We start from the raw sequence: 26,098 nt of genomic DNA, 5'->3' as shown, positions 1-26,098 counted from the left end.
CTCAGGATGGTTTTTTGATTAGGGTTTTTTGCTGACCGCTCAGACCCCTTTTGTATCGTTCTGCTTTCTAGTTTACAGCTCTATTTGCTAAACCTATATATATCATCTCTATGTGTGTGCCTTCCTCTCATTTCACCGTCAATACATGTGGGGGGCAACTATACCTTTTGGGGTTCATTCCTCTGGAGGCAAGTGAGGTCTTTATTTTCTCTGCAGTACTAGTTAGCTCTTAGGCTGGTGCGTGGCGTCTAGAACCAACGTAGGCACGCTCCCTGGCTATCTCTAGTTGCGTTTGTCAGGCGTAGGGCAGCGGTCAGCCCAGGTTCCATCACCCTAGAGCTCGTCCGTTATATATTTGTACCTTGCTTGTCCTGTGCTATCCCTAGCCACTGGGATTCATGACAGACGACACCAGAGACGACAACCACTGAGATGACGACGACCCTGGAGACGATGACCCTGAAGACCACCCCGATGACGACGACCCTGGAAACGACGACCCTGGAGACGACAACGACCTGGAAGACCGAGAAGCAGAAGAGCAAGAGGCTGCAGAACAAAGAGCAGAAGAACATTAAGCATAAGACTAAATATCAGAGCAAAAGATATGTTCCCCCTCGTGGTGCCCCTGGATAAAGCCTGATGCTGCAGGCCAAACTGAACGCGGACAAATGTAACTCTTTTGTGACAGGCAGAACGGAAGGTGTAATCTTCAAACTTTTATAGATAACAACTATGGGAATGCCTGTCACAAATAAGAATATGATGAAGAAGTTGAATATGAAGAAGATAATAGTAAAATAAAAAGAATATGAACAATGTAACAAAAAAAATAATAGGTAGAAGATGAAGAAGAAGATGAATAAGGTGAAGAAGTTGATGTCAAAGAAGCTGATGATGAGGATAATGAAGAAGAAAGTGTGGGAGAAGTAAAAAAGAAGGTGAAGGGCGTGGAAGTAGTGAAACATCAATATCTGACAAAATAAAAAAAAAATTAACATAGTCAAAATCTTTCTAATGCCGAACGTCATGAAAAAATAAAATTCCTGCTATTCTATTTGATTGGGCTAAACCTCTGTGACTTTAATGTCTCCGCCACATCCCCCAATACATCCTACATTATTCTTAGTTGTTTTCCTTCATGTAGAATGACCCTACAAGGAAAGAAAGGGTTTATTTTAATTCCGATATTTTCGTCCCATTGACTTGCATTGGGATCGGGTATCGGTATCGGATTAGATCCGATACTTTGACGGTATCGGCCGATACTTTCCGATACCGATACTTTCCGATATCGGAAGGTATCGCTCAACACTAACCACATCATATTTGAAGTAATTTTGAGGGGTCTATATGATAGAAAATACCCAAGTGTGACACCATTATAAAACCTGCACCCCTCAAGGTGCTCAAAACCACATTCAAGAAATGTATTAACCCTTCAGGTGTTTCACAGGAATTTTTGGAATGTTTAAATAAAAATAAACATTTAAATTTTTTTGACACAAAATTTATTTCAGCTCCAATTTGTTTTATTTTACCAAGGGTAACAGGAGAAAATGGACCCCAAAAGTTGTTGTACAATTTATGCTGAGTACGCTGATACCCCATATGTGGGGGTAAACCACTGTTTGGGCAAACCACAGAGCTCGGAAGTCAATGCAAAATTGACTGGAATTGAGATGGAACGCCATGTTGCGTTTGGAGAGCCCCTGATGTGCCTAAACATTGAAACCCCCAACAAGTGACACCATTTTGGAAAGTAGACCCCTTAAGGAACTTATCTAGATGTGTGGTGAGCACTTTGACCCACCAAGTGCTTCACAGAAGTTTATAATGCAGAGTCGTAAAAATAAAAATCATATTTTTTCACAAAAATTATCTTTTCGCCCCCAATTTTTTATTTCCCCAAGGGTAAGAGAAGAAATTGGACCCCAAAAGTTGTTGTGCAATTTTTCCTGAGTACGCCGATACCCCATATGTGGGGGTAAACCACTGTTTGGGCGCATAGCAGAGCTCAGAAGGGAAGGAGAGACATTTGACTTTTCAATGCAAAATTGACTGGAATTAAGATGGGACGCGATGTTGCGTTTGGAGAGCCCCTGATGTGCCTAAACATTAAACCCCCCACAAGTGACACCATTTTGGAAAGTAGACCCCCTAAGGAACTTATCTAGATGTCTTTTGAGAGCTTTGATCCCCCAAGTGTTTCACTACAGTTTATAACGCAGAGCCGTGAAAATAAAAATTCTTTTTTTTCACAAAAATGATTTTTAGCCCCCAGTTTTGTATTTTCCCAATAGTAACAAGATAAATTGGACCCCAAAAGTTGTTGTCCGATTCGTCCTGAGTACGCTGCTACCCCAAATGTGGGAGGGAACCACTGTTTTGGCGCATGGCAGAGCTCGGAAGAGAAGGAGCGCCATTTGGAATGCAGACTTAGATGGATTGGTCTGCAGGCATCACGTTGCATTTGCAGAGCCCCTGATGTACCCAAACAGTAGAAACCCCCCACAAGTGACCCCATATTGGAAACTAGACCTCCCAAGGAATGTATCTAGATGTGTTGTGAGAACTTTGAACCCCCAAGTGTTTCACTACAGTTTATAACGCAGAGCCGTGAAAGTAAAAAATCCTTTTTTTTCCCACAAAAATGATTTTTAGCCCCCCAAATTTATATTTTCCCAAGGGTAACAAGAGAACTTGGACCCCAAAAGTTGTTGTACAATTTGTCCCGAGTACGCTGATGTCCCATATGTTGGGGTAAACCCCTGTTTGGGTGCACGGGAAAGCTCGGAAGGGAAGGAGCACAGTTTTACTTTTTCAATGCAGAATTGGCTGGAATTGAGATCGGACGCCATGTCGCGTTTGGAGAGCCCCTGATGTGCCTAAACAGTGGAAACTCCCCAATTCTAACTGAAACCCTAATCCAAACACACCCCTAACCCTAATCCCAATGGTAACTCTAACCACACCCCTAACCCTGACACACCCCTAACTCTAATCCCAGCCCTAATCCCAAATGTAAATGTAATCCAAACCCTAACCCTAACTTTAGCCCCAACCCTAACCCTAACTTTAGCTCCAACCCTAGCCCCAACCCTAACCCTAGCCCTAACCCTAGCCCTAACCCTAACCCTAGCTGTAACCCTAACCCTAACCCTAGCCCTAACCCTAACCCTAGCCCTAACCCCAACCCTAGCCCTAACCCTAGCCCTAACCCTAACCCTAATGGGAAAATGGAAATAAATACATTTTTTTAATTTTATTATTTTTCCCTAACTAAGGGGGTGATGAAGAGGGGTTTGATTTACTTTTATAGCATTTTTTAATAGCGGATTTTTATGATTGGCAGCCGTCACACACTAAAAGACGCTTTTTATAGCAAAAAAGTTTTTGCGTCTCCACATTTTGAGACCTATAATTTTTCCATATTTTGGTCCACAGAGTCATGTGAGGTCTTGTTTTTTGCGGAACGAGTTGACATTTTTATTGGTAACATATTCGGACACGTGACAGTTTTTGATCGCTTTTTATTCCGATTTTTGTGAGGCAGAATGACAAAAAAACAGCTATTCATGAATTTCTTTTGGGGGAGGCGTTTATACCGTTCCACGTTTGGTAAAATTGATAAAGCAGTTTTATTTTTTGGGTCAGTATAATTAGAGCGATACCTCATTTATATCATTTTTTATGTTTTGGCGCATTTATACGATAAAAACTATTTTATAGAATAAATAATTATTTTGGCATCACTTTATTCTGAGGACTATAACTTTTTAATTTTTTCTTTGATGACACTGTATTGCAGCTCGTTTTTCGCGGGACAAGATGACGTTTTCAGCGATACCATGGGTATTTATATCTGTCTTTTTGATCGCGTGTTATTCCACTTTTTGTTCGGCGGTATGATAATAAAGCGTTGTTTTTTGCCTCGTTTTGTTTTTTTTTTCCTACGGTGTTCACTGAAGGGGGTAACTAGTGATATAGTTTTATAGGTGGGGTCGTTACGGACGCGGCGATACTAAATATGTGTACTTTTATTGTTTTTTTATATTTAGATAAAGAAATGTATTTATGGGAATAGTATTTTTTTTTCTTTATTTAGGAATTTTTTTTTTTTTTTTTTACACATGTGGAAATTTTTTTTAAAACTTTTTTACTTTGTCCCAGGGGGACATCACAGATCGCTGATCTGACAGATTGCACAGCACTCTGTCAGATCACCGATCTGACTTACAGCACTGCAGGCTTACCAAGCGCCTGCTCTGAGCAGGCACTCTGTAAGCCACCTCCCTCCCTGCAGGACCCGGATGCCGCGGCCATCTTGGATCCAGGCACCTGCAGCGAGGAGGAGGTAAGAGACCCTCGCAGCAACGCGATCACATCGCGTTGCTTCGGGGTCTCAGGGAAGCGCGCAGGGAGCCCCCTCCCTGTGCGATGCTTCCCTGTACCGCTGGCACACCGCGATCATGTTTGATCGTGGTGTGCCGGGGGTTAATGTGCCGGGGGCGGTCCGTGACTGCTCCTGGCACATAGTTCCGGATGTCAGCTGAGATAGTCAGCTGACACCCGGCCGCGATCGGCCGCGCTCCCCCCGTAAGCGCCGCCAATCGCGCTGGACGTACTATCCCGTCGGTGGTCATAAGGGCCCACCCCACCTCGACGGGATAGTACGTCCAATGTCAGAAAGGGGTTAAATCTGAGGATAAATTCTATCACTGGTGAATTAAGGGTAGACAGTTTAGATAACTGAGCCCTTCCTGCCCCGATATATCATGTAGCATGTCACATAATATTTTGGGAAGTAATATAATAGTGTAATGACCCGGACCAGACTGGGTATGCCTCTTTAAGTAACCCTGGACCGTGAGTAACTTCTGTATTCTGCAACTCACTCCTAAGTTATCTGGAGAGACAAGACAGAGTTGTGGAAAGCCTGGAGGTTCATCCTTCTCTTCATCTCAAGACTTATAGCGAATCCTAATGCTTTGGATCTTCCCCTGACTTCTACAGCCAAGTTGGCTAAAGGCTTTTAATCCTTTTAACCCTGGATCCCTGCTGTCCAGTTTAAGGCGTGTTTCTTCAGCATTAGGTACAGAAGAACCTATTGCTCCGCGTGTTGAGGAAATTGAGGGTCCCCCGCCTCACCGCAAATTATCCATTATTTACTTCAAGTATGTTTCTGCATGTACCATGACCAGCTGAGAAAATGAATACGGGATTTCAGGTCTGTACATATTGCAGTATATTCCCTCTTCTGCCTTTACCTTACCAAGAGACTTTGAACTCTCTTATATTTGCCTGCAAGTACTGCTTCTAACTAAAACAGGTTCTTAAAGCTCCGGAACCTCATTTCTGTGTCAGAATCCAATCCTGAACTGTATTGGCTTGGCTGTGGATTCCCCACGTGAACTGTAAACTACTATTTCCATGTTATATCTCCTCATTCTGCTGAAGTAAAAGCAATTGTTATCCCCGAGACCTGTTGGCTGTGGTTATTCAATCGGCTGTGGACACTGCGCGGGAGTGGATAACAGGGAACGGAATAGTCCCATACCAGGGCAGTTGCAAAAAAGTGGCATCATGAACAGGATATACTCCTCTGTGCATTTCTACTGTTGTGCCACTACAAGGCTCAGAACTGCTCATTAACCCCTATCCTGAGAGTGAATACTTCTAAAGACTGTTTCCTGGTATATGCTGTACTGCAGCTGCCTGTGGAGCAAAGAAAAGTGCAGATTCTCATCCACAGCAGTGCTTTTTTCAAGAGGGGGAGCCTTTCATCTTAAAAGAAGGTAAAATTGTATGTTGAACTGTACTTTGATATACTGCAAAGATGGCCCCCGTTGTTTGAGGGACCCAATGCCTCAGCTAAGTACGTGCTGAGTCATTCCATTGTGGGCGGAGCCTTGGAAACGGCGCCAAAATTGTCCCCACCCACTTGCATACTCTTCTTTGGCCTTCTGTCACTCCTGCCAGGAGGTGCTGCCCCTCTTCAGTGATGAGTTTGTAAGCCTGTCCCCAGCAGCAGGACTGCTGCAGAGAGCTAAGTGCAGTGATAAAAAAGTGTCTTTGGATTTTATCTCAGAGTGTGTCTGCAGAGAATAGACAGTGAAAAGAAAGGTTAACCGCATCCTGACCGAATTCATTCTGGACCTCAAGGCAACTTCTACTGACCAGAGGGAGACATCTACAAGCTTGTAACTTCCAGAGATCTCGCACCCCAGCATGCGGCCATGTTATTTAAGTGCCTTTTGCTTCAATAAGAGACTGGACAGTTTATAAATTAAAATTACTATTGTTTGATATAAATAACTTAGTATAAAGTAGGTATTATTGTGTGTTAAACTATATAGATAAATAGTTTAGGGTATGTATAGAAACTCAATTATTAATCCATAAAAGCCAAAATGGTTAATATAACTGCAGACCCAGGTTTGAAAAAAAAAAATAAAGCCTGATGCACTTTGCACAGAATTCTTTCTGCTTTGCTCTTAAAGGCACATTGCTCATTTATTATAGAGTTCACTTTTCTACTAAAAGTTTATAAAATGTCTTATTTTGGGCTTGATAAGAAAAAAATATGAAGAGCTTTAATAGGCCCAATCTCCTTTTCTTATCGCTCTGAAGTTCTGAAGTAGATGCTATTAAAGCCACCCCCTCCACAAGTGTAGCTGGTTTATATTAATAAGGAACTACATAACTATATTCTTTTTCAAGTCTATATCTTCTTGTACCTTATTTAGATAGTCAGGTTAGTAACATTCAAGTCTCCGTACCTGGGTAATACCAAGCACCTTGTTCATTATTTGTATTATCTTAACTACCATCATGGACTAGATGTATGTTTTTCTCTTGCCTCTAAAAGTGCCATTCCAGAGCCTTTCATAAGGACGATAGTGTATTCCGGAAAGAGACTCTATTTCACATTAGCACCACCACCATCATGTTTTTAAGTTATTTATTCCATATGTCTGAATATTTTCGCCTTGTCATTAGTTAACATTGCATGTACCTTGCCTTCCTTTCTTAGTAGCCCTCTACTCGCACAATCGCCGAGGACGGCTCACCTTAAGAAGGGGAGTATGTAGTGACCCGGTCCAGACTGGGTATGCCCCTTTAAGTAACCCTGGACCGTGAATAGCTTCTGTATACTGCAACTCACTCCTAAGTTATCCTCTTACTGTTATATGGCTTAAATTAATCCAAAACTCACTAATCTCATATATTCCTCAGGTATGTGTTTCAGTGTTCTATTAAGTGCACTTTTCATTTGTTTTGTTGCTTTATATATTAATCTCACAATGTGAAGTCTGACACAAGAATGGAGAGCTATCCTATTGGTCAGTGACCCTGTCACCATGGTTCAATGGGAGGAGCTACTGTGGCACCCCAGGAGTTCGGGTACCACAGTGGTGCTGCCTTCCTCTCGGGGAGTTTAGTGCCATGCCTGGAGACAAGTGGGATCCCTTTGGCAAGTAAGTCTTACACACAACATATTCTAACTCCAGGCCAGAAGGGGGAGCTCAAAGCCCTGTTTAAGGGGAACTTCCCTGATTTCCATCCTGGTCTGGAGGAGGAGTCAGTTCAGTCTGGAGCAGACAGTTAAGGGAGATGAGTGATTAGGAGCTCAGGGAGGCTCCAATTTGGCCTCCTGTGGGCCAGAGGGCAGAAACCGGGCACCAGGAGCCAGAGATTGTAGATAACTGCAAGATCCACAGTAGAACTGGAGGGCATAGGACTGTATGTTAGTTGCCCAAATGATACCTGAGGTACAGCAGCAGATAGAGCCTGGAGTCACCGTGTCAGAGACACCCAAGTGTACAGCTCAAGCTACCTGCCGTGCAGGTACTGTACCAGGACAGGAGAGAGAAAAGGTCACCTTGCCAGCAAACTACAGGTAGCAAGGGACCAGAAAACCAGTGCACAGAGGAAAGCTCCCAACCTGACCTGCCAAGGGATATTACTACTTGTTTTAAGGCTGCCTGGACTCTTTCTGCACCTGTTGCTGTTACCCAGGACTGAGGCCTGTTACCATCAGTAAACTAAATAAAGACTGCAACTCTGTGTCATCAAAAGTTAAGAGATCACCACATCAAAACCCTGTCATGGGCAGCCCAATCTCCAGACCTGAACCCCACTGAAAACCTCTGGAATGTAATCAAGAGGATGATGGATAGTCACAAGCCATCAAGCAAAAAACTTCTTACATATTTTGCGCCTGAAGCAGTGTGAAAGACTGGTGTAAAGCATGCCTAGACGCATGAAAGCTGTGATTAAAAATCATGGTTATTCCACAAAATATTGATTTCAGAACTCTTCCTGAGTTAAAACTTTAGTATTGTTGTTTCTAAATGATTATGAACTTGTTTTCTTTGCATTATTTGAGTTTGAAAGCACTGTTTTTTTTTTTTAATCTTGAGCATTTTTCTTTTTATAAAAAAGAAAAAAATAATGGATTGCTTGGAAATTTAGAGACATGTTGTCTGTAGTTTATAGACTAAAATAACAATTTACATTTTACTAAAAAATATACCTATAAAGAGAAAAATCAGATAAACTGAAAATTTTGCAGTGGTCTCTTTATTTTTGCCAGAGCTGTATTACACAGAAATGTATAAATGATTTTGCTCTTAATGTGCTCAGTGTTTCAACTGCTTAGGAGTTTGGAAACCTTTAAGAAGTTAAAAGAAGTGACATGATCATTCTTCTCGGATGCTGCTCTCCACTAAAATGTAAAATGATTAGGGATGAGCGAGCACTAAAATACTCGTTACTCCTAATGCTCGGGTGCTCTTTTCAAGTAACAAATATAATGGAAGTCAATGGGAAATCAGAACATTTTTACGGCGGACCACACAAGGAGGAAGAACAACACAGAGAAGACCCATGGAAGCATCAATGACTCCCAGATCGCCGGCAAGAACAATTGTGTCACACTTTCAAACATTCAAAATCTACGAGAAATTGTAGTTTATAGGAAAAAAATGTTAAGAAACATTCTTTCCTGTTTAATGACTTGTATATAAGACACAATTTAAAAAGGATTGAGAGAATAATAATAACACTGGTCTACAAAAAAAAAAATTCTGGCATGGACTTTAAGAACAGTTTTAGACTAATTTGAGGGTGCTGAATTCAAATCTGATCTTATAATTTCTCTATCACATCACGTTTTTGCGCTCTAGGTATATAGCTCATTTTCATGAATTCCATGATAAATATAAGTAGTGTATGAAAAGTACCGGTTGATACGGTTCACTAAGGTAAATTTAGTTTAATTTGGGTGGTTAATTTGTGCTGATTTGAAAATGGTTAACTTTCTTTTGGGTCTGCAAGGAGGGTACACAAAACACCCTTGTTTTCTGTGCTACTGAGACAGTAGAGCTACAGCAGAGAATTAGGTGAAAACTGAATGGCCTCAGCGACAGAGTTTGGCATTTGGCGATAAGAATGTCATCCATAATCCTCTAGTGGATAGGAAGGACATTGTCTGTCCTCCCTTACACAAAAAACTTGGATTGATGAAGCAGTTTGTCAAAGCTCTCAATCACAGTGGAGAATGCTTTAACTATATATGTTCAACTTTTCCTGGTCTTAGTGAAGAGAAGAAAAAGGCTGGAATATTTGATGGACCTCAAATAAGAACACTTATGAGAGACCCAAATTTTATCACATCAAGGAATGAGACAGAAGAAAGAGCTTGGAATGCATTTTGTAATGTGGTGCAGAATTTTCTAGGGAATAAGAAAGCAGACAACAATGAAGAGATTGTGGAAGAGCTACTAATGAGTCTGCGAAATCTTGGATGTAGAATGAGTATCAAGATTCACTATTTACACAGCCATTTGGACTTTTTTCCAGAGAACCTTAGGGATGTGAGCGAGGAACAAGGGGAGCTTTTTCATCAGGACATTAAAACAATGGAAGAACGGTAGGAATGGAAGGCCGGTGGGACTCACATGTGATGGCTGACTATTGCTGGAGCTTGATGAGAGATGTTGTGAATTGTATTTCTTGGCTCCCTCTTGTGATCACTAGCGGTATGACACTTGGATTGCCTTTCTCCAGGTTTGTACCCACCTGGGTCGTTTGGCCTTGGGTGTTTCTATTTAGACTTCCTGGAAACTCAGTCTAGTGCCTGGAATTGATGTAATCAGTCTTTGTCTTTTGGCTCCTGTCTCCTGGTCTCCTGCTTTTTGCAAGATAAGCTAAGTCCTGCTTCCTTATTTTTGTTTATCCGCATTACTGCTATTTTGTTCCAGCTTGTTACAATGTGATTCCTGATTTTTGCTGGAAGCTCTAGGGGGCTGATATTCTCCCCCCACACCGTTAGTCGGTGCGGGGGTTCTTGGATATTCAGCGTGGATATTTTGGTAGGGTTTTTGCTGACCGTATAAGTTCTCTTTCTATTTTCTGCTATTAATTAGTGGGTCTCACTTTGCTAAATCTAGTTCATACTTACGTTTGTCTTTTCTTCTTACCTCACCGTTATTATTTGTTGGGGGCTTGTATCATACCTTTTGGGGTCCCTTCTCTGGAGGCAAGTGAGGTCTTATTTTCTCTGAAAGGGTTAGTTAGTTCTCCGGCTGGTGCGAGACGTCTAGAATCAACGTAGGTATGTTCCCCGGCTACTGTTAGTTGTTGTGTTAGGATCAGATATTCGGTCAGCCTAGTTACCACCTCCCTATGAGCTAGATTTTGTGTTTGCGGACTTAGCTGGAACTTCAGCGATCCTCTACCACTAGGATCATAACAGTATTCCAGGCCATTAATGCATTGCTGAAGCGGGATAAAAAGAAAAGAAGTTCTGAGTTTTTTTTTTTTTTCTTCTTCCCCTTTTTCTCTGAGTGGCTTGAAGCTCTGCTGCAGACATGAATGTTCAGACTCTGATTACTAGTGTGGATCAGCTTGCTGCACGAGTGCAGGGCATTCAGGATTTTGTTACTAGTAGTCCTATATCAGAGCCTAAGATACCTATTCCTGAGCTTTTCTCTGGTGATCGATTTAAATTTAGGAATTTTAGGAATAATTGTAAATTGTTTCTATCTTTGAGACCGCGTTCGTCTGGAGACTCAGCTCAGCAAGTTAAAATTGTTATCTCTTTCTTGCGTGGCGACCCTCAGGATTGGGCTTTTGCATTGGCGCCAGGAGATCCGGCATTGGCAAATATTGATGCGTTTTTTCTGGCGCTCGGATTACTTTATGAGGAGCCCAATCTTGAAATTCAGGCAGAAAAAGCGTTGCTGGCTATCTCTCAGGGCCAGGATGAGGCAGAAGTGTATTGCCAAAAATTTCGGAAATGGTCCGTGCTCACTCAATGGAATGAGTGTGCTCTGGCCGCAAATTTCAGAAATGGCCTTTCTGAAGCCATTAAGAATGTGATGGTGGGTTTTACCATTCCTACAAGTCTGAGTGATGCTATGGCTCTGGCCATTCAGATAGATCGGCGTTTGCGGGAGCGCAAATCTGCTAATCCTCTGGCAGTGCTGTCTGAACAGGCACCTGACTCAATGTTATGTGATAGAATTCAGACTAGAGCTGAACGACGAAATCATAGACGTCAGAATGGGTTATGTTTTTACTGTGGTGATTCTACACATGTTATCTCAGCATGCTCTAAGCGCCTAACAAGGATGATTAGTCCTGTCACCATTGGTAATTTGAATCCTAAGTTTATTTTGTCTGTAACTCTAATTTGCTCATTGTCTTCCTACCCTGCTATGGCACTTGTGGATTCAGGTGCTGCCCTGAGCCTCATGGACTTGTCGTTTGCCAAGCGCTGTGGTTTTGTCCTGGAGCCTTTAAAAAATTCCATTCCTCTTAGAGGAATTGATGCTACGCCATTGGCGGAGAATAAGCCGCAGTATTGGACACAAGTGACCATGTGCATGACTCCTGAACATCGGGAGGTGATTCGTTTTCTTGTTCTGCATAAAATGCATGATTTGGTCGTTTTAGGTCTGCCATGGTTACAGACCCATAATCCAGTCTTGGATTGGAAGGCAATGTCTGTGTCAAGTTGGGGTTGTCAGGGAATTCATTGCGATTCCCCGTCGGTGTCTATTGCTTCTTCTACTCCTTCTGAAGTTCCGGAGTATTTGTTGGACTATCAGGATGTATTTAGTGAGTCCAGGTCCAGTGCCCTTCCTCCTCATAGGGACTGTGACTGCGCTATAGATTTGATTCCTGGTAGTAAATTTCCTAAGGGACGTTTATTTAATCTATCTGTACCTGAACATGCTGCAATGCGTTCTTATATAAAGGAGTCTTTAGAAAAGGGACATATTCGTCCATCCTCTTCCCCTCTTGGTGCGGGATTCTTTTTTGTAGCCAAAAAAGACGGGTCTTTGAGACCTTGTATAGACTATCGGCTTCTGAATAAAATCACGGTCAAATTTCAGTATCCTTTGCCACTGTTGTCGGACTTGTTTGCTCGGATTAAGGGTGCCAAGTGGTTCACCAAGATAGATCTTCGTGGTGCGTACAACCTTGTGCGCATTAAGCAGGGAGATGAATGGAAAACTGCGTTCAATACGCCCGAAGGTCATTTTGAGTACTTGGTGATGCCTTTTGGGCTCTCTAATGCTCCTTCAGTGTTTCAGTCTTTTTTGCATGACATCTTCCGGAAGTATCTAGATAAATTTATGATTGTTTATCTGGATGATATTCTGTTTTTTTCTGATGATTGGGATTCTCATGTAAAGCAAGTCAGGATGGTGTTTCAGGTTTTGCGTGATAATGCTTTGTTTGTGAAGGGCTCAAAGTGTCTCTTTGGAGTGCAGAAGGTTTCCTTTCTGGGTTTCATTTTCTCCCCTTCTACAGTGGAGATGCACCCAGTCAAGGTCCGAGCTATTCATGATTGGACCCAACCCACGTCCGTTAAGAGTCTTCAGAAATTCTTGGGTTTTGCTAATTTCTACCGTCGTTTTATTGCTAATTTCTCTAGCGTTGTTAAACCTTTGACGGATATGACCAAGAAAGATTCTGATGTGGCTAATTGGGCTCCGGCAGCCGTGGAGGCTTTCCGGGAGCTGAAGCGCCGGTTTACTTTGGCGCCTGTTTTGTGCCAGCCTGATGTTTCACTTCCCTTTCAGGTTGAAGTGGACGCTTCTGAGATCGGTGCAGGGGCTGTTTTGTTGCAGAAAGGCTCTGGTTGTTCTGTGATGAGACCTTGTGCTTTTTTTTCTAGGAAGTTTTCGCCTGCGGAGCGGAACTATGATGTGCGTAATCGGGAGTTGTTGGCCATGAAGTGGGCATTTGAGGAGTGGCGTCATTGGCTCGAGGGAGCTAGGCATCGTGTGGTGGTCTTGACTGATCACAAAAATTTGATGTATCTCGAGTCTGCTAAGCGCCTGAATCCTAGACAGGCTCGTTGGTCGTTGTTTTTCTCCCGTTTTGACTTTGTGGTCTCATACCTGCCTGGTTCGAAGAATGTGAAGGCGGATGCTCTTTCTGGGAGTTTTGTGCCTGACTCTCCGGGAGTCTCAGAGCCAGCTGGTATTCTTAAAGAGGGAGTAATTTTGTCGGCCATTTCTCCTGATTTGCGACGTGTGTTGCAGAGATTTCAGGCTGGTAGACCTGACTCTTGCCCACCTGATAGACTGTTTGTTCCTGATAAATGGACCAGCAGAGCTATCTCTGAGGTTCATTCCTCGGTGTTGGCAGGGCATCCTGGGATTTTTGGTACCAGAGATTTGGTAGCTAGGTCCTTTTGGTGGCCTTCCTTGTCGCGGGATGTGCGTTCTTTTGTGCAGTCCTGTGGGATTTGTGCTCGGGCTAAGCCTTGCTGTTCTCGTGCCAGCGGGTTGCTTTTGCCCTTGCCAGTCCCGAAGAGGCCCTGGACACACATTTCCATGGATTTCATTTCAGATCTTCCGGTGTCTCGGGGTATGTCTGTCATCTGGGTGGTGTGTGATCGCTTTTCCAAGATGGTCCATTTGGTGCCCTTGCCTAAGTTGCCTTCCTCTTCCGATCTGGTTTCTTTGTTCTTTCAGAATGTGGTTCGTTTGCATGGCATTCCTGAGAATATCGTGTCTGACAGAGGATCCCAGTTTGTGTCCAGGTTCTGGCGATCTTTTTGTGCTAAGATGGGCATTGATTTGTCATTCTCATCTGCCTTTCATCCTCAGACTAATGGCCAAACGGAGCGAACTAATCAGACGCTGGAGGCTTATTTGAGATGTTTTGTTTATGCGGATCAGGATGATTGGGTGACCTTCTTGCCATTGGCTGAGTTTGCCCTCAATAATCGGGCTAGTTCCGCTACTTTGGTTTCGCCATTTTTCTGCAACTCTGGTTTTCATCCTCGTTTTTCCTCGGGTCATGTTGAATCTTCTGACTGTCCTGGGGTGGATTCCGTGGTGGATAGATTGCAGCGGATTTGGAGTCATGTGGTGGACAACTTGAAATTGTCACAGGAGAAGGCTCAGCGTTTTGCCAACCGCCGCCGCGGTGTGGGTCCCCGACTTCGTGTTGGGGATTTGGTTTGGTTGTCTTCTCGGTATGTCCCTCTTAAGGTTTCCTCTCCTAAGTTTAAGCCTCGCGTTATTGGTCCGTATAAAATTTTGGAAATCCTTAATCCGGTTTCTTTTTGTTTGGATCTTCTGGTGTCGTTTGCCATTCACAATGTGTTCCATAGGTCTTTGTTGCGGTGGTACGTTGTGCCTGTGGTTCCTGCTGTTGACCCTCCTGCTCCGGTCTTGGTTGAGGGCGAGTTGGAGTACGTGGTGGAGAAGATCTTGGATTCTCGTCTCTCTAGACGGAGGCTTCAGTATCTGGTCAAATGGAAGGGCTATGGTCAGGAGGATAATTCCTGAGTGGTCGCCTCTGATGTTCATGCGGCCGATTTGGTTCATGCTTTTCACGCGGCTCATCCTGATCGCCCTGGTGGTCGTGGTGAGGGTTCGGTGACCCCTCCTTAAAGGGGGGGTACTGTTGTGAATTGTATTTCTTGGCTCCCTCTTGTGATCACTAGCGGTATGACACTTGGATTGCCTTTCTCCAGGTTTGTACCCACCTGGGTCGTTTGGCCTTGGGTGTTTCTATTTAGACTTCCTGGAAACTCAGTCTAGTGCCTGGAATCGATGTAATCAGTCTTTGTCTTTTGGCTCCTGTCTCCTGGTCTCCTGCTTTTTGCAAGATAAGCTAAGTCCTGCTTCCTTATTTTTGTTTATCCGCATTACTGCTATTTTGTTCCAGCTTGTTACAATGTGATTCCTGATTTTTGCTGGAAGCTCTAGGGGGCTGATATTCTCCCCCCACACCGTTAGTCGGTGCGGGGGTTCTTGGATATTCAGCGTGGATATTTTGGTAGGGTTTTTGCTGACCGTATAAGTTCTCTTTCTATTTTCTGCTATTAATTAGTGGGTCTCACTTTGCTAAATCTAGTTCATACTTTCGTTTGTCTTTTCTTCTTACCTCACCGTTATTATTTGTTGGGGGCTTGTATCATACCTTTGGGGTCCCTTCTCTGGAGGCAAGTGAGGTCTTATTTTCTCTGAAAGGGTTAGTTAGTTCTCCGGCTGGTGCGAGACGTCTAGAATCAACGTAGGTACGTTCCCCGGCTACTGTTAGTTGTTGTGTTAGGATCAGATATTCGGTCAGCCTAGTTACCACCTCCCTATGAGCTAGATTTTGTGTTTGCGGACTTAGCTGGAACTTCAGCGATCCTCTACCACTAGGATCATAACAGAGAGACAACCCAGAAGCTGTACATCACAGATCAGCCAAGAAAAGAAAGTTCAAATAACTGCCATTTGCCATTCAACTGTGTGCCATATATATGTGTTTTTATATTTTGTAGTTTAATTCTGTAAGTATATTTGATTTGCTGTACATAGACTTTGTAATCTTTGTAATTCCTTGATTAAAAATATACAAAATGTAGTACCAAAAATCATGTGTTTTTATCATAAAACATTAGGAGTAATTTTCATCACAAATTGAAAATATCAAGAAATCCTGATGTGATAGCCAAAAACGGAGTTCATATTCGTAATTAGCAGCCAAAATCGACTTAAAATGTTTTAAAACCTTTTGCCAGAAAAATTGCGTTTACCAGTGTAATGAAAGTAAACCAAATTTGATTTTTTTTCTTAATTTTTGTTAAATTAGTATTATTTTTTTTTACAAAAAATTGGAAATTTCAGTGTAATTTATGAAGCAAGCAAGAACTGCCAAAAATTAGATAGAAGAGGGACTCAGATACACCTTGTATTAGGCTGAGGTCACACTTAACGTATGAAAAATCGGTCCGAGTCTCCCTGCTGAGAGTCGCACGAGTGTAATGCGAGTGTCATGCAAGTACAATCCAATTTTTCACATCTAGAATCCGATTTACATCCGAGTGCAATGCGATTTTAACATGAGCTTTTACATACAGCAATTCTCTATGTTATTTAAACATAACTTTCAAGGGAAACGTTCATCAAAACACACACACACAGATATATATACAGCGGGGCAAAAAAGTATTTAGTCAGTCAGCAATAGTGCAAGTTCCACCACTTAAAAAGATGAGAGGTGTCTGTAATTTACATCATAGGTAGACCTCAACTATGGGAGACAAACTGAGAAAAAAAAATCCAGAAAATCACATTGTCTGTTTTTTTATCATTTTATTTGCATATTATGGTGGAAAATAAGTATTTGGTCAGAAACAAACAATCAAGATTTCTGGCTCTGACAGACCTGTAACTTCTTCTTTAAGAGTCTCCTCTTTCCTCCACTCATTACCTGTAGTAATGGCACCTGTTTAAACTTGTTATCAGTAGGGTTGAGCGAAACGGGTCGGCCATTTTCAGAAGTCGCCGACTTTTGGCAAAGTCGGGTTTCATGAAACCCAACCCGACCCCTGTGTGGGGTCGGCCATGAGGTCGGCGATCTTCTGAATCTGGTATCAGAATTCCGATACCGAGTTCCGATATGTTTGCGATATCGGAAATCGGTATCGGAATCCACATTTAAGTGTAAAATAAAGAATTAAAATAAAAAATATTGATATACTCACCTCTCCGGAGGCCCCTGGACTTCGCCGCTGGTAACCGGCAGCCTTCTTTGCTTAAAATTAGCGCGTTCAGGGCCTTTCATGACGTCACGGCTTCTGATTGGTCGCGGCTGCCCATGTGACCGCCACGCGACCAATCACAAGCCGTGACGTAATTCTCAGGTCCTAAATTCCTAATTCTAGGAATTTAGGACCTGAGAATTACGTCACAGCTTGTGATTGGTCGCGTGGCGGTCACATGGGCGGCCGCGACAATCACAAGCCGTGACGTCATCTAAGGCCCTGAACACGCTCATTCTTAAGAAGGAAGGCTGCCGGAAAGAAGCAGGGCGCATCCGAGGGTGAGTATATACCTAATAGGAATATACTCACCCTCGGCTTCTTTCCGGCAGCCTTCCTTCCTAAGAATGAGCGCGTTCAGGGCCTTAGATGACGTTACAGCTTGTGATTGGTCGAGGCCGCCCATGTGACCGCCACGCGACCAATCACAAGCCGTGATGTAATTCTCAGGTCCTAAATTCCTAGAATTAGGAATTTAGGACCTGAGAATTACGTCACGGCTTGTGATTGGTCGCGTGGCGGTCACATGGGCGGCCGCGACCAATCAGAAGCCGTGACGTCATGGAAGGCCCTGAACGCGCTCATTTTAAGCAAAGAAGGCTGCCGGTTACCAGCGGTAAGGTCCAGGCTGCGTCGGAGAGGTGAGTATATCAATATTTTTTATTTTAATTCTTTATTTTACACATTAATATGGATCCCAGGGCCTGAAGGAGAGATTCCTCTCCTTCAGACCCTGGGAACCATAGTATCCCATTGCACTGCATTGGGTTTTGTGTTTCGGCCGACCCCGACTTTTTTATAGGATCGGCCGATTTCACTCGGCCCGACTTTTGAGAAAGTCAAGTTTCGTGAAACCCGACCCGATCCTATAAAAATAAAAGTCGCTCAACCCTAGTTATAAGTATAAAAAAACAGTCTGACTCCAAACTCCACTATGGTGAAGACCAAAGAGCTGTCAAAGGACACCAGAAACAAAATTGTAGCCCTGCACCTGGCTGGGAAGACTGAATCTGCAACAGCCAACCAGCTTGGAGTGAAGAAATCAACAGTGGGAGCAATAATTAGAAAATGGAAGACATTCAAGACCACTGATAATCTCCCTCGATCTGGGGCTCCACGCAAAATCCCACCCCGTGGGGTCAGAATGATCACGAGAACGGTGAGCAAAAATCCCAGAACCACGCAGGGGGACCTAGTGAATGAACTGCAGAGAGCTGGGACCAATGTAACAAGGCCTACCATAAGTAACACACTACGCCACCATGGACTCAGATCCTGCAGTGCCAGACGTGTCCCACTGCTTAAGCCAGTACATGTCCGGGCCCGTCTGAAGTTTGCTAGAGAGCATTTGGATGATCCAGAGGAGTTTTGGGAGAATGTCCTATGGTTTGATGAAACCAAACTGGAACTGTTTGGTAGAAACACTACTTGTCGTGTTTGGAGGAAAAAGAATACTGAGTTGCATCCATCAAACACCATACCTACTGTAAAGCATGGTGGTGGAAACATCATGCTTTGGGGCTGTTTCTCTGCAAAGGGGCCAGGACGACTGATCCGGGTACATGAAAGAATGAAAGGGGCCATGTATCGTGAGATTTTGAGTGCAAACCTCCTTCCATCAGCAAGGGCATTGAAGATGAAACGTGGCTGGGTCTTTCAACATGACAATGATCCAAAGCACACCGCCAGGGCAATGAAGGAGTGGCTTCGTAAGAAGCATTTCAAGGTCCTGGAGTGGCCTAGCCAGTCTCCAGATCTCAACCCTATAGAAAACCTTTGGAGGGAGTTGAAAGTCCGTGTTGCCAAGCGAAAAGCCAAAAACATCACTGCTCTAGAGGAGATCTGCATGGAGGAATAGGCCAACATACCAACAACAGTGTGTGGCAACCTTGTGAAGACTTACAGAAAACGTTTGACCTCTGTCATTGCCAACAAAGGATATATAACAAAGTATTGAGATGAAATTTTGTTTCTGACCAAATACTTATTTTCCACCATAATATGCAAATAAAATGATAAAAAAACAGACAATGTGATTTTCTGGATTTTTTTTTCTCAGTTTGTCTCCCATAGTTGAGGTCTACCTATGATGTAAATTACAGACACCTCTCATCTTTTTAAGTGCTGGAACTTGCACTATTGCTGACTGACTAAATACTTTTTTGCCCCACTGTATATACACTGCTCAAAAACATAAAGGGAACACTGAAATCCCACATCCTAGATATCACTGAATGAAATATTCCAGTTGTTAATCTTTATTCATTACATAGTGGAATATGTTGAGAACAATAAAACCTAAAAATTATCAATGTAAATCACAACTAATATCTCACGGAGGTCTGGAGTTGGAATGATGCTCAAAATTAAAGTGGAAAATGAAGTTACAGGCTGATCCAACTTCAGTGGAGATGCCTCAAGACAAGGAAATGATGCTCACTAGTGTGTGTCGCCTCCACATGCCTGTATGACATCCCTACAAAGCCTGGGCATACTCCTGATGAGACAGCATATGGTCTCCTGAGGGATCTCCTCCTATACTTCTGGAGAGTCTGTGGAGCAACGTGACGTTGGTGGATGGTGCGAGACATGATGTCACAGAGGTGTTCAATCGAATTTAGGTCTGGGGAATGGGCGGGCCAATCCATAGCTTCAATGCCTTCATCTTGCAGGAACTGCTAACACACTCCAGCCACATGAGGTCTGGCATTGTTCTGCATTAGGAGGAACCCAGGGCAAACCACATCAGCATATGGTCTCACAGGGGGTCTGAGGATCTCATCTCGGTACATAATGGCAGTCAGGATACCTCTGGTGAGCACATGGAAGGCTGTGCGGCCCTCCAAAGAAATGCCACCCCACACCATTACTGACCCACTGCCAAACCGGTCATGCTTAAGGATGTTGCAGCCAGCAGATCGCTCTCCATGGCGTCTTCAGACTCTGTCACGTCTGTCTCATGTGCTCAGTGTGAACTTGCTTTCATCTGAGAAGAGCACAGGGCGCCAGTGGCGAATTTGCTAATCCTGGTGTTCTGTGGCAAATGCCAAGCATCCTGCATGGTGTTGTGCTGTGAGCACAACCCCCATCTGCGGACTTTGTGCTCTCAGACCATCCTCATGGAGTCGGTTTCTAACCATTTGTGCAGAAACATGCACATTTGTGGCCTGCTGGAGGTCATTTTGCAGGATTCTGGCAGTGCTCCTCTTGCTCCTCCTTGCACAAAGGCTGAGGTAGAGGTCCTGCTGCTGGATTGGTGCCCTCCTATGGCCCCCTCCACGTCTCCTAGTGTACAGGCCTGTCTCCTGGTAATGCCTCCAGCCCCTGGAAATTACGCTGACAGGCACAGCAAACCTTCTTGCCACAGCTTGCATTGATGTGCCATCCTGGATGAGCTGTCATACCTGAGCAACTTGTTGGGATTGTAGAGTCTACCTCATGCTACCACGAATGTGAAAGCACAACCAACATTCAAAAGTGATCAAAACATCAGCGAGAAAGCATTGGCACTGAGGTGTGGTCTGTGGTCCCCACCTGCAGAACCCCTCCTTTATTGAGTGTGTCTTAATAAATGCCAATAATTTCCATCTGTTGTCTATTTCATTTGCACAACAGCATGTGAAATTGATTGTCAAACAGTGTTGCTTCCTTAGTGGACAGTTTGATTTCACAGAAGTTTGATTTACTTGGAGCTATATTCTGTTGTTTAAGTGTTCCCTTTATTTTTTTGTATATTATCAAAGTGGAGTAAAGCTATAAGAACCATGATTAATAAATCCCACAGCATAAAGAAAAAGAAGTGTCTACTAAATCAGACCTGAGGATTTATAAGTCCTCTTTTAGGTTTTGCGATTCCGATATTAACAAGTCTTCTCAGTGGTAATTAATGGAACATACCAAGAAAATGTATCTTGTTCCCAAGCAGGAACTAATTAAACTAATACCCCCTATTACAACCAACATACGCCAGAGTGTTATCCAACGTCTTGATGGTGAAATTGCTGAGATTTTACAATGTTGTGATATATCAGACGATTTGAAAATTAAAAAAATATAGTGATGCACTTCAAAGATACTTGGCTCATGCTAAACATGATGCAGAGGAACTATCAACTTTAACCCCTTTCTGAGATTGGACATACTATCCCGTCGAGGTGGTATGGGCCCGTATGACCACCGACAGGATAGTACGTCATCACCGATCAGGGCTCCCTGCGTGCTTCCCTGAGACCCTCGGAGCAACGTGATGTGATCACGTTGCTCGGAGGGTCTCTTACCTCCTCCTCCCTGCCGGCCCGGATCCAAAATGGCCGCGGGGCCTTCCGGGTCCTGCAGGGAGGTGGCTTCCAAGCACCTCCTCAGAGCTGTGCCCGTGTGATCGCTGATCTGACACAGTGCACAGAAAAGAGTCAGATCAGCGATCTGACCTTATATAGCCATGTCCCCCCGGGACAAAGTAAAAAAGTAAAAAAAAATATATTTACAGGTGTTAAAAAAAAAAAACCTAAATAAAGAAAAAAATATATTGTTCCAATAAACACATTTCTTTATCTAAATAAAAAAAAAACAATAAAAGTACACAAATTTAGTATCGCTGCGTCCGTAATGACCCGACCTATAAAACTGTCCTCCTAGTTACCCCCTTCAGTGGTCACTGTAAAAAAAAAAAATGTGGCAAAAACAATGCTTTATTATCATACCGCCAAACAAAAAGGGGAGTAACACGCGATTAAAAAGACTGATATAAATAACCGTGGTACCACTGAAAACGTCACCTTGTCCCGCAAAAAAAGAGCCGCCATACAGCATCATCAACGAAAAAATAAAAAAGTTATAGTCCTCAGAATAAAGCAATGCAAAAATATTTATTTTATATATAAAATAGTTTTTATCGTATAAGAGCACCAAAACAGAAAAAAATTATATAAATGAGGTATCGCTGTAAATGTATTGACCCAAAGAATAAAACTGCTTTATCAATTTTACCAAACTTGGAATGGTATAAGCGCCCCCCAAGAGAAATTCATGAATAGCTGGTTTTTGTTCATTCTACATCACAAAAATCGGAATTAAAAGATCAAAAAATGACACGTGCCCGAAAATGGTACCAATAAAACCATCAACTCGTCCCGCAAAAAACAAGACCTCAAATGACTCTGTGAACCAAAAAATGGAAAAATTATAGCTCTCAAAATGTGGAGATGCAAAAACTATCTTTTGCAATAAAAAGCATCTTTTAGTGTGTGACGGCTGCCAATCATAAAAATCCGCTAAAAAACCCTATAAAAGTATTCAACCCCCCCTTCATCAGGGTTAGGGTTCGGGCTAAAGTTAGGGTTAGGTTAGGGTTAGGGTTGGGCTAAAGTTAGGGTTAGGGTTAGGGTTGGGGCTAAAGTTAGGGTTAGGATTGGGGCTAAAGTTCGGATTAGGGTTGGTTCTAAAGTTAGGGTTTGGATTACATTTACAGTTGGGATTAGGGTTAGGGGTGTGGTTAGGGTTTTGGTAGGTATTAGGGTTAGGGGTGTGTTTAATGAAGGGTTTCAGTTGGAATTGAGGTTTACACTGTTTAGGCACATCAGGGGCTCTCCAAACGTGACATGGCGTCCGATCTCATTTCCAGCCAACTCTGCGTTGAAAAAGTAAAACAGTGCTCCTTCCCTTCCGAGCTCTCCCGTGCACCCAAACAGGGGTTTACCCCAACATATGGGGTATCAGCGTACTCAGGATAAATTGGACAACAACTTTTGGGGTCCAATTTCTCCTGTTGCCCTTGGGAAAATACAAAACCGGGGGCTAAAATATAATTTTTGTGGAAAAAAAAAGGAATTTTTACTTTCATGGCTCTGTGTTATAAACTGTAGTGAAACACTTGGGGGTTCAAAGTTCTCACAACACATCTAGATAAGTTCTTTGGGGGGTCTAGTTTCCAATATGGGTTCACTTGTGGGGGGTTTCTACTGTTTAGGTACATCAGGGACTCTGCAAATGCAACGTGACACCTGCAGACCAATCCTTCTAAGTTTGCATTTCAAACGGTGCACCTTCCCTTCCAAGCTCTGCCATGCACCCAAACGGTGGTTCCCCCACATATTGGGTATCAGCATACTCTGGACAAATTGTACAACAGCTTCTGGGGTCCAATTTCTCCTGTTACCCTTGGGAAAAAACAAAACTGGGGGCTAAAAAATAATTTTTGTGGAAAAAAAAATAATTTTTATTTTCATGGCTGTGTGTTATAAGCTGTAGTGAAACACTTGGGGGTGTTAGGGGTCGAGTTCCCTCCTCTGCTGTTGTGATCCGCTTTTTGGGCTCCCCTAGTGGTGGCTGGTGGTACTGGAGACTTGTGTGTTCTTTTCTGCCTCAGCTCACCTGCTTCCATCAGTTTTGGGAGTTCCCTATTTAGCCTTGCTCTCCAGTCACTTCCTTGCCGGTCATCATTGTAACCTGAGTCTTTCAGTTGCATGTTCCTGCTACCAGTCTGCTGATCAGCTAAGTGGACTCTTGTCCTTTTTGTTTTGTATTTTTTGTCCAGTTTACAGTTTGTCATTTCCTGTTACTGGAAGCTCTTGTGGACTGAAATTGCCACTCCTGTGTCATGAGTTGACACAGGAGTCTTAAAGTAATTTCAGGATGGGTTTTTGAAAGGGTTTTTCAGCTGACCGTGAAGTCCTCTTTTGTATCCTTCCTCTATCTAGTAAGTGGACCTCGCTTTGCTAAATCTACCTTCATACTGTGTATGTCTTTTCCTCTGAACTCACCGTTAATATATGTGGGGGCTACTATCATCTTTGGGGAATTTCACTAGAGGTAAGCCAGGTCTGTTCCTTCCTCTTCCAGGCGTAGTTAGTTCTCCGGCTGGCGCGTGGCATCTAGGCAGCCGTAGGAATGCTTCCTGGCTACTGTTAGTTGTGTGGTAGATTTAGGTCACGGTCAGCTTGAGTTTCCATCACCCGAGGGCTAGTCTGTTATTTTGTGTTTCTGATGTTCCCATGCCATTGGGGAATCATGACAGTATGACCGGCCCTGTTAAAGTAATTGAAGAAAGGAGAGTAAAAGAAGTCTGTAGATTTTTTATTTTTTTTTTCCCTCACATGTTTGCTACTTAGTTGGCTCAGTTGTATTTCTGCTCTATTTACAGCCTTGCCTTTCTCTCCTTCTAATCATTGAATGGCTCTGATCTCTCCGGTTTAAGGATGGACTCTCAGAGTTTGGCTGCAGGTTTAAATAATCTTGCTACGAAGGTTCAGAATTTACAAGATTATGTTATACGTACTCCTATTTCTGAACCTAAGATTCCTACACCAGAGGTATTTTCCGGAGATAGATCTCGGTTTCTGAATTTCAAATGTAATTGTAAATTATTCCTACTGTCATGATTCCCCAATGGCATGGGAACATCAGAAACACAAAATAACAGACTAGCCCTCGGGTGATGGAAACTCAAGCTGACCGTGACCTAAATCTACCACACAACTAACAGTAGCCAGGAAGCATTCCTACGGCTGCCTAGATGCCACGCGCCAGCCGGAGAACTAACTATGCCTGGAAGAGGAAGGAACAGACCTGGCTTACCTCTAGTGAAATTCCCCAAAGATGATAGTAGCCCCCACATATATTAACGGTGAGTTCAGAGGAAAAGACATACACAGTATGAAGGTAGATTTAGCAAAGCGAGGTCCACTTACTAGATAGAGGAAGGATACAAAAGAGGACTTCACGGTCAGCTGAAAAACCCTTTCAAAAACCCATCCTGAAATTACTTTAAGACTCCTGTGTCAACTCATGACACAGGAGTGGCAATTTCAGTCCACAAGAGCTTCCAGTAACAGGAAATGACAAACTGTAAACTGGACAAAAAATACAAAACAAAAAGGACAAGAGTCCACTTAGCTGATCAGCAGACTGGTAGCAGGAACATGCAACTGAAAGACTCAGGTTACAATGATGACCGGCAAGGAAGTGACTGGAGAGCAAGGCTAAATAGGGAACTCCTAAAACTGATGGAAGCAGGTGAGCTGAGGCAGAAAAGAACACACAAGTCTCCAGTACCACCAGCCACCACTAGGGGAGCCCAAAAAGCGGATCACAACAGTAGAGGCCTTTCTGATGCCGTTAAGGATGTCATGGTGAGGTTTCCTACGCCCACAGGTCTGAATGAGTCCATCACAATGGCGATTCAGATTGATCGGCGTTTGCGGGAGCGCAAACCCGTGCACCATTTGGCGGTATCTTCTGAAGGGACGCCAGAGAAAATGCAATGTGACAGAATTCTGTCAAGAAGCGAGCGGCAGAATTATAGGCGCAAAAATGGCTTGTGCTTCTACTGTGGTGATTCCGCGCATGTTATATCAGCATGCTCTAAACGTACTAGGAAGGTTGACAAGTCTGTTTCTATTGGCACTTTACAGTCTAAATTTCTTCTGTCTGTAACTCTGATTTGTTCATTATCAGTTATTACCGTGGATGCCTATGTGGACTCTGGCGCCGCTCTGAGTCTCATGGATTGGTCCTTCGCCAGGCGCTGTGGGTTTGATTTGGAGCCTCTGGAAGTTCCTATACCTCTGAAGGGTATTGATTCTACACCTCTGGCTTGTAATAGACCACAGTTCTGGACGCAAGTGACTATGCGTATGACTCCAGACCATCAGGAGATGATTCGCTTCCTCGTGTTGCATAATTTACATGATGTGTTAGTGCTTGGATTACCATGGTTGCAATCTCATAACCCAGTACTGGACTGGAAAACTATGTCTGTGTTAAGCTGGGGATGTCGGGGGGCTCATGGGGACATACCTTTGGTTTCTATCTCGTCATCTATTCCCTCTGAGGTTCCGGCATTTTTGTCGGATTTTGGGGATATTTTTGAAGAGCCTAAAATTGGTTCTCTCCCTCCCCACAGAGAGTGTGATTGCGCCATAGATCTGATTCCAGGCAGTAAATTTCCAAAGGGTCATTTGTTTAACCTATCTGTACCTGAGCATGCTGCCATGCGAGAGTATGTTAAGGAGTCCCTGGAAAAGGGACATA

At 43.3% G+C, this 26,098-nt stretch overlaps 1 long non-coding RNA gene across 1 annotated transcript in view; it reads left to right on the top strand.

Moving 5' to 3' along the window:
- The first annotated feature begins 716 nt into the window (after positions 1-716).
- The window catches only part of LOC143817309 (uncharacterized), a 130,321-nt gene continuing 104,939 nt past the window's right edge, over positions 717-26,098 (top strand). The window contains exon 1 of the long non-coding RNA XR_013224111.1: positions 717-941. This is a non-coding gene — a long non-coding RNA (uncharacterized LOC143817309). The remainder of the gene's footprint in view (positions 942-26,098) is intronic.

Source organism: Ranitomeya variabilis, chromosome 1 (assembly GCF_051348905.1).
Source record: "Ranitomeya variabilis isolate aRanVar5 chromosome 1, aRanVar5.hap1, whole genome shotgun sequence".
NCBI classification, from domain to species: domain Eukaryota; kingdom Metazoa; phylum Chordata; class Amphibia; order Anura; family Dendrobatidae; genus Ranitomeya; species Ranitomeya variabilis.
The sequence above is the reverse complement of the archived record's forward strand: the minus strand, read 5'-3'. Positions and strand labels throughout refer to the sequence as shown.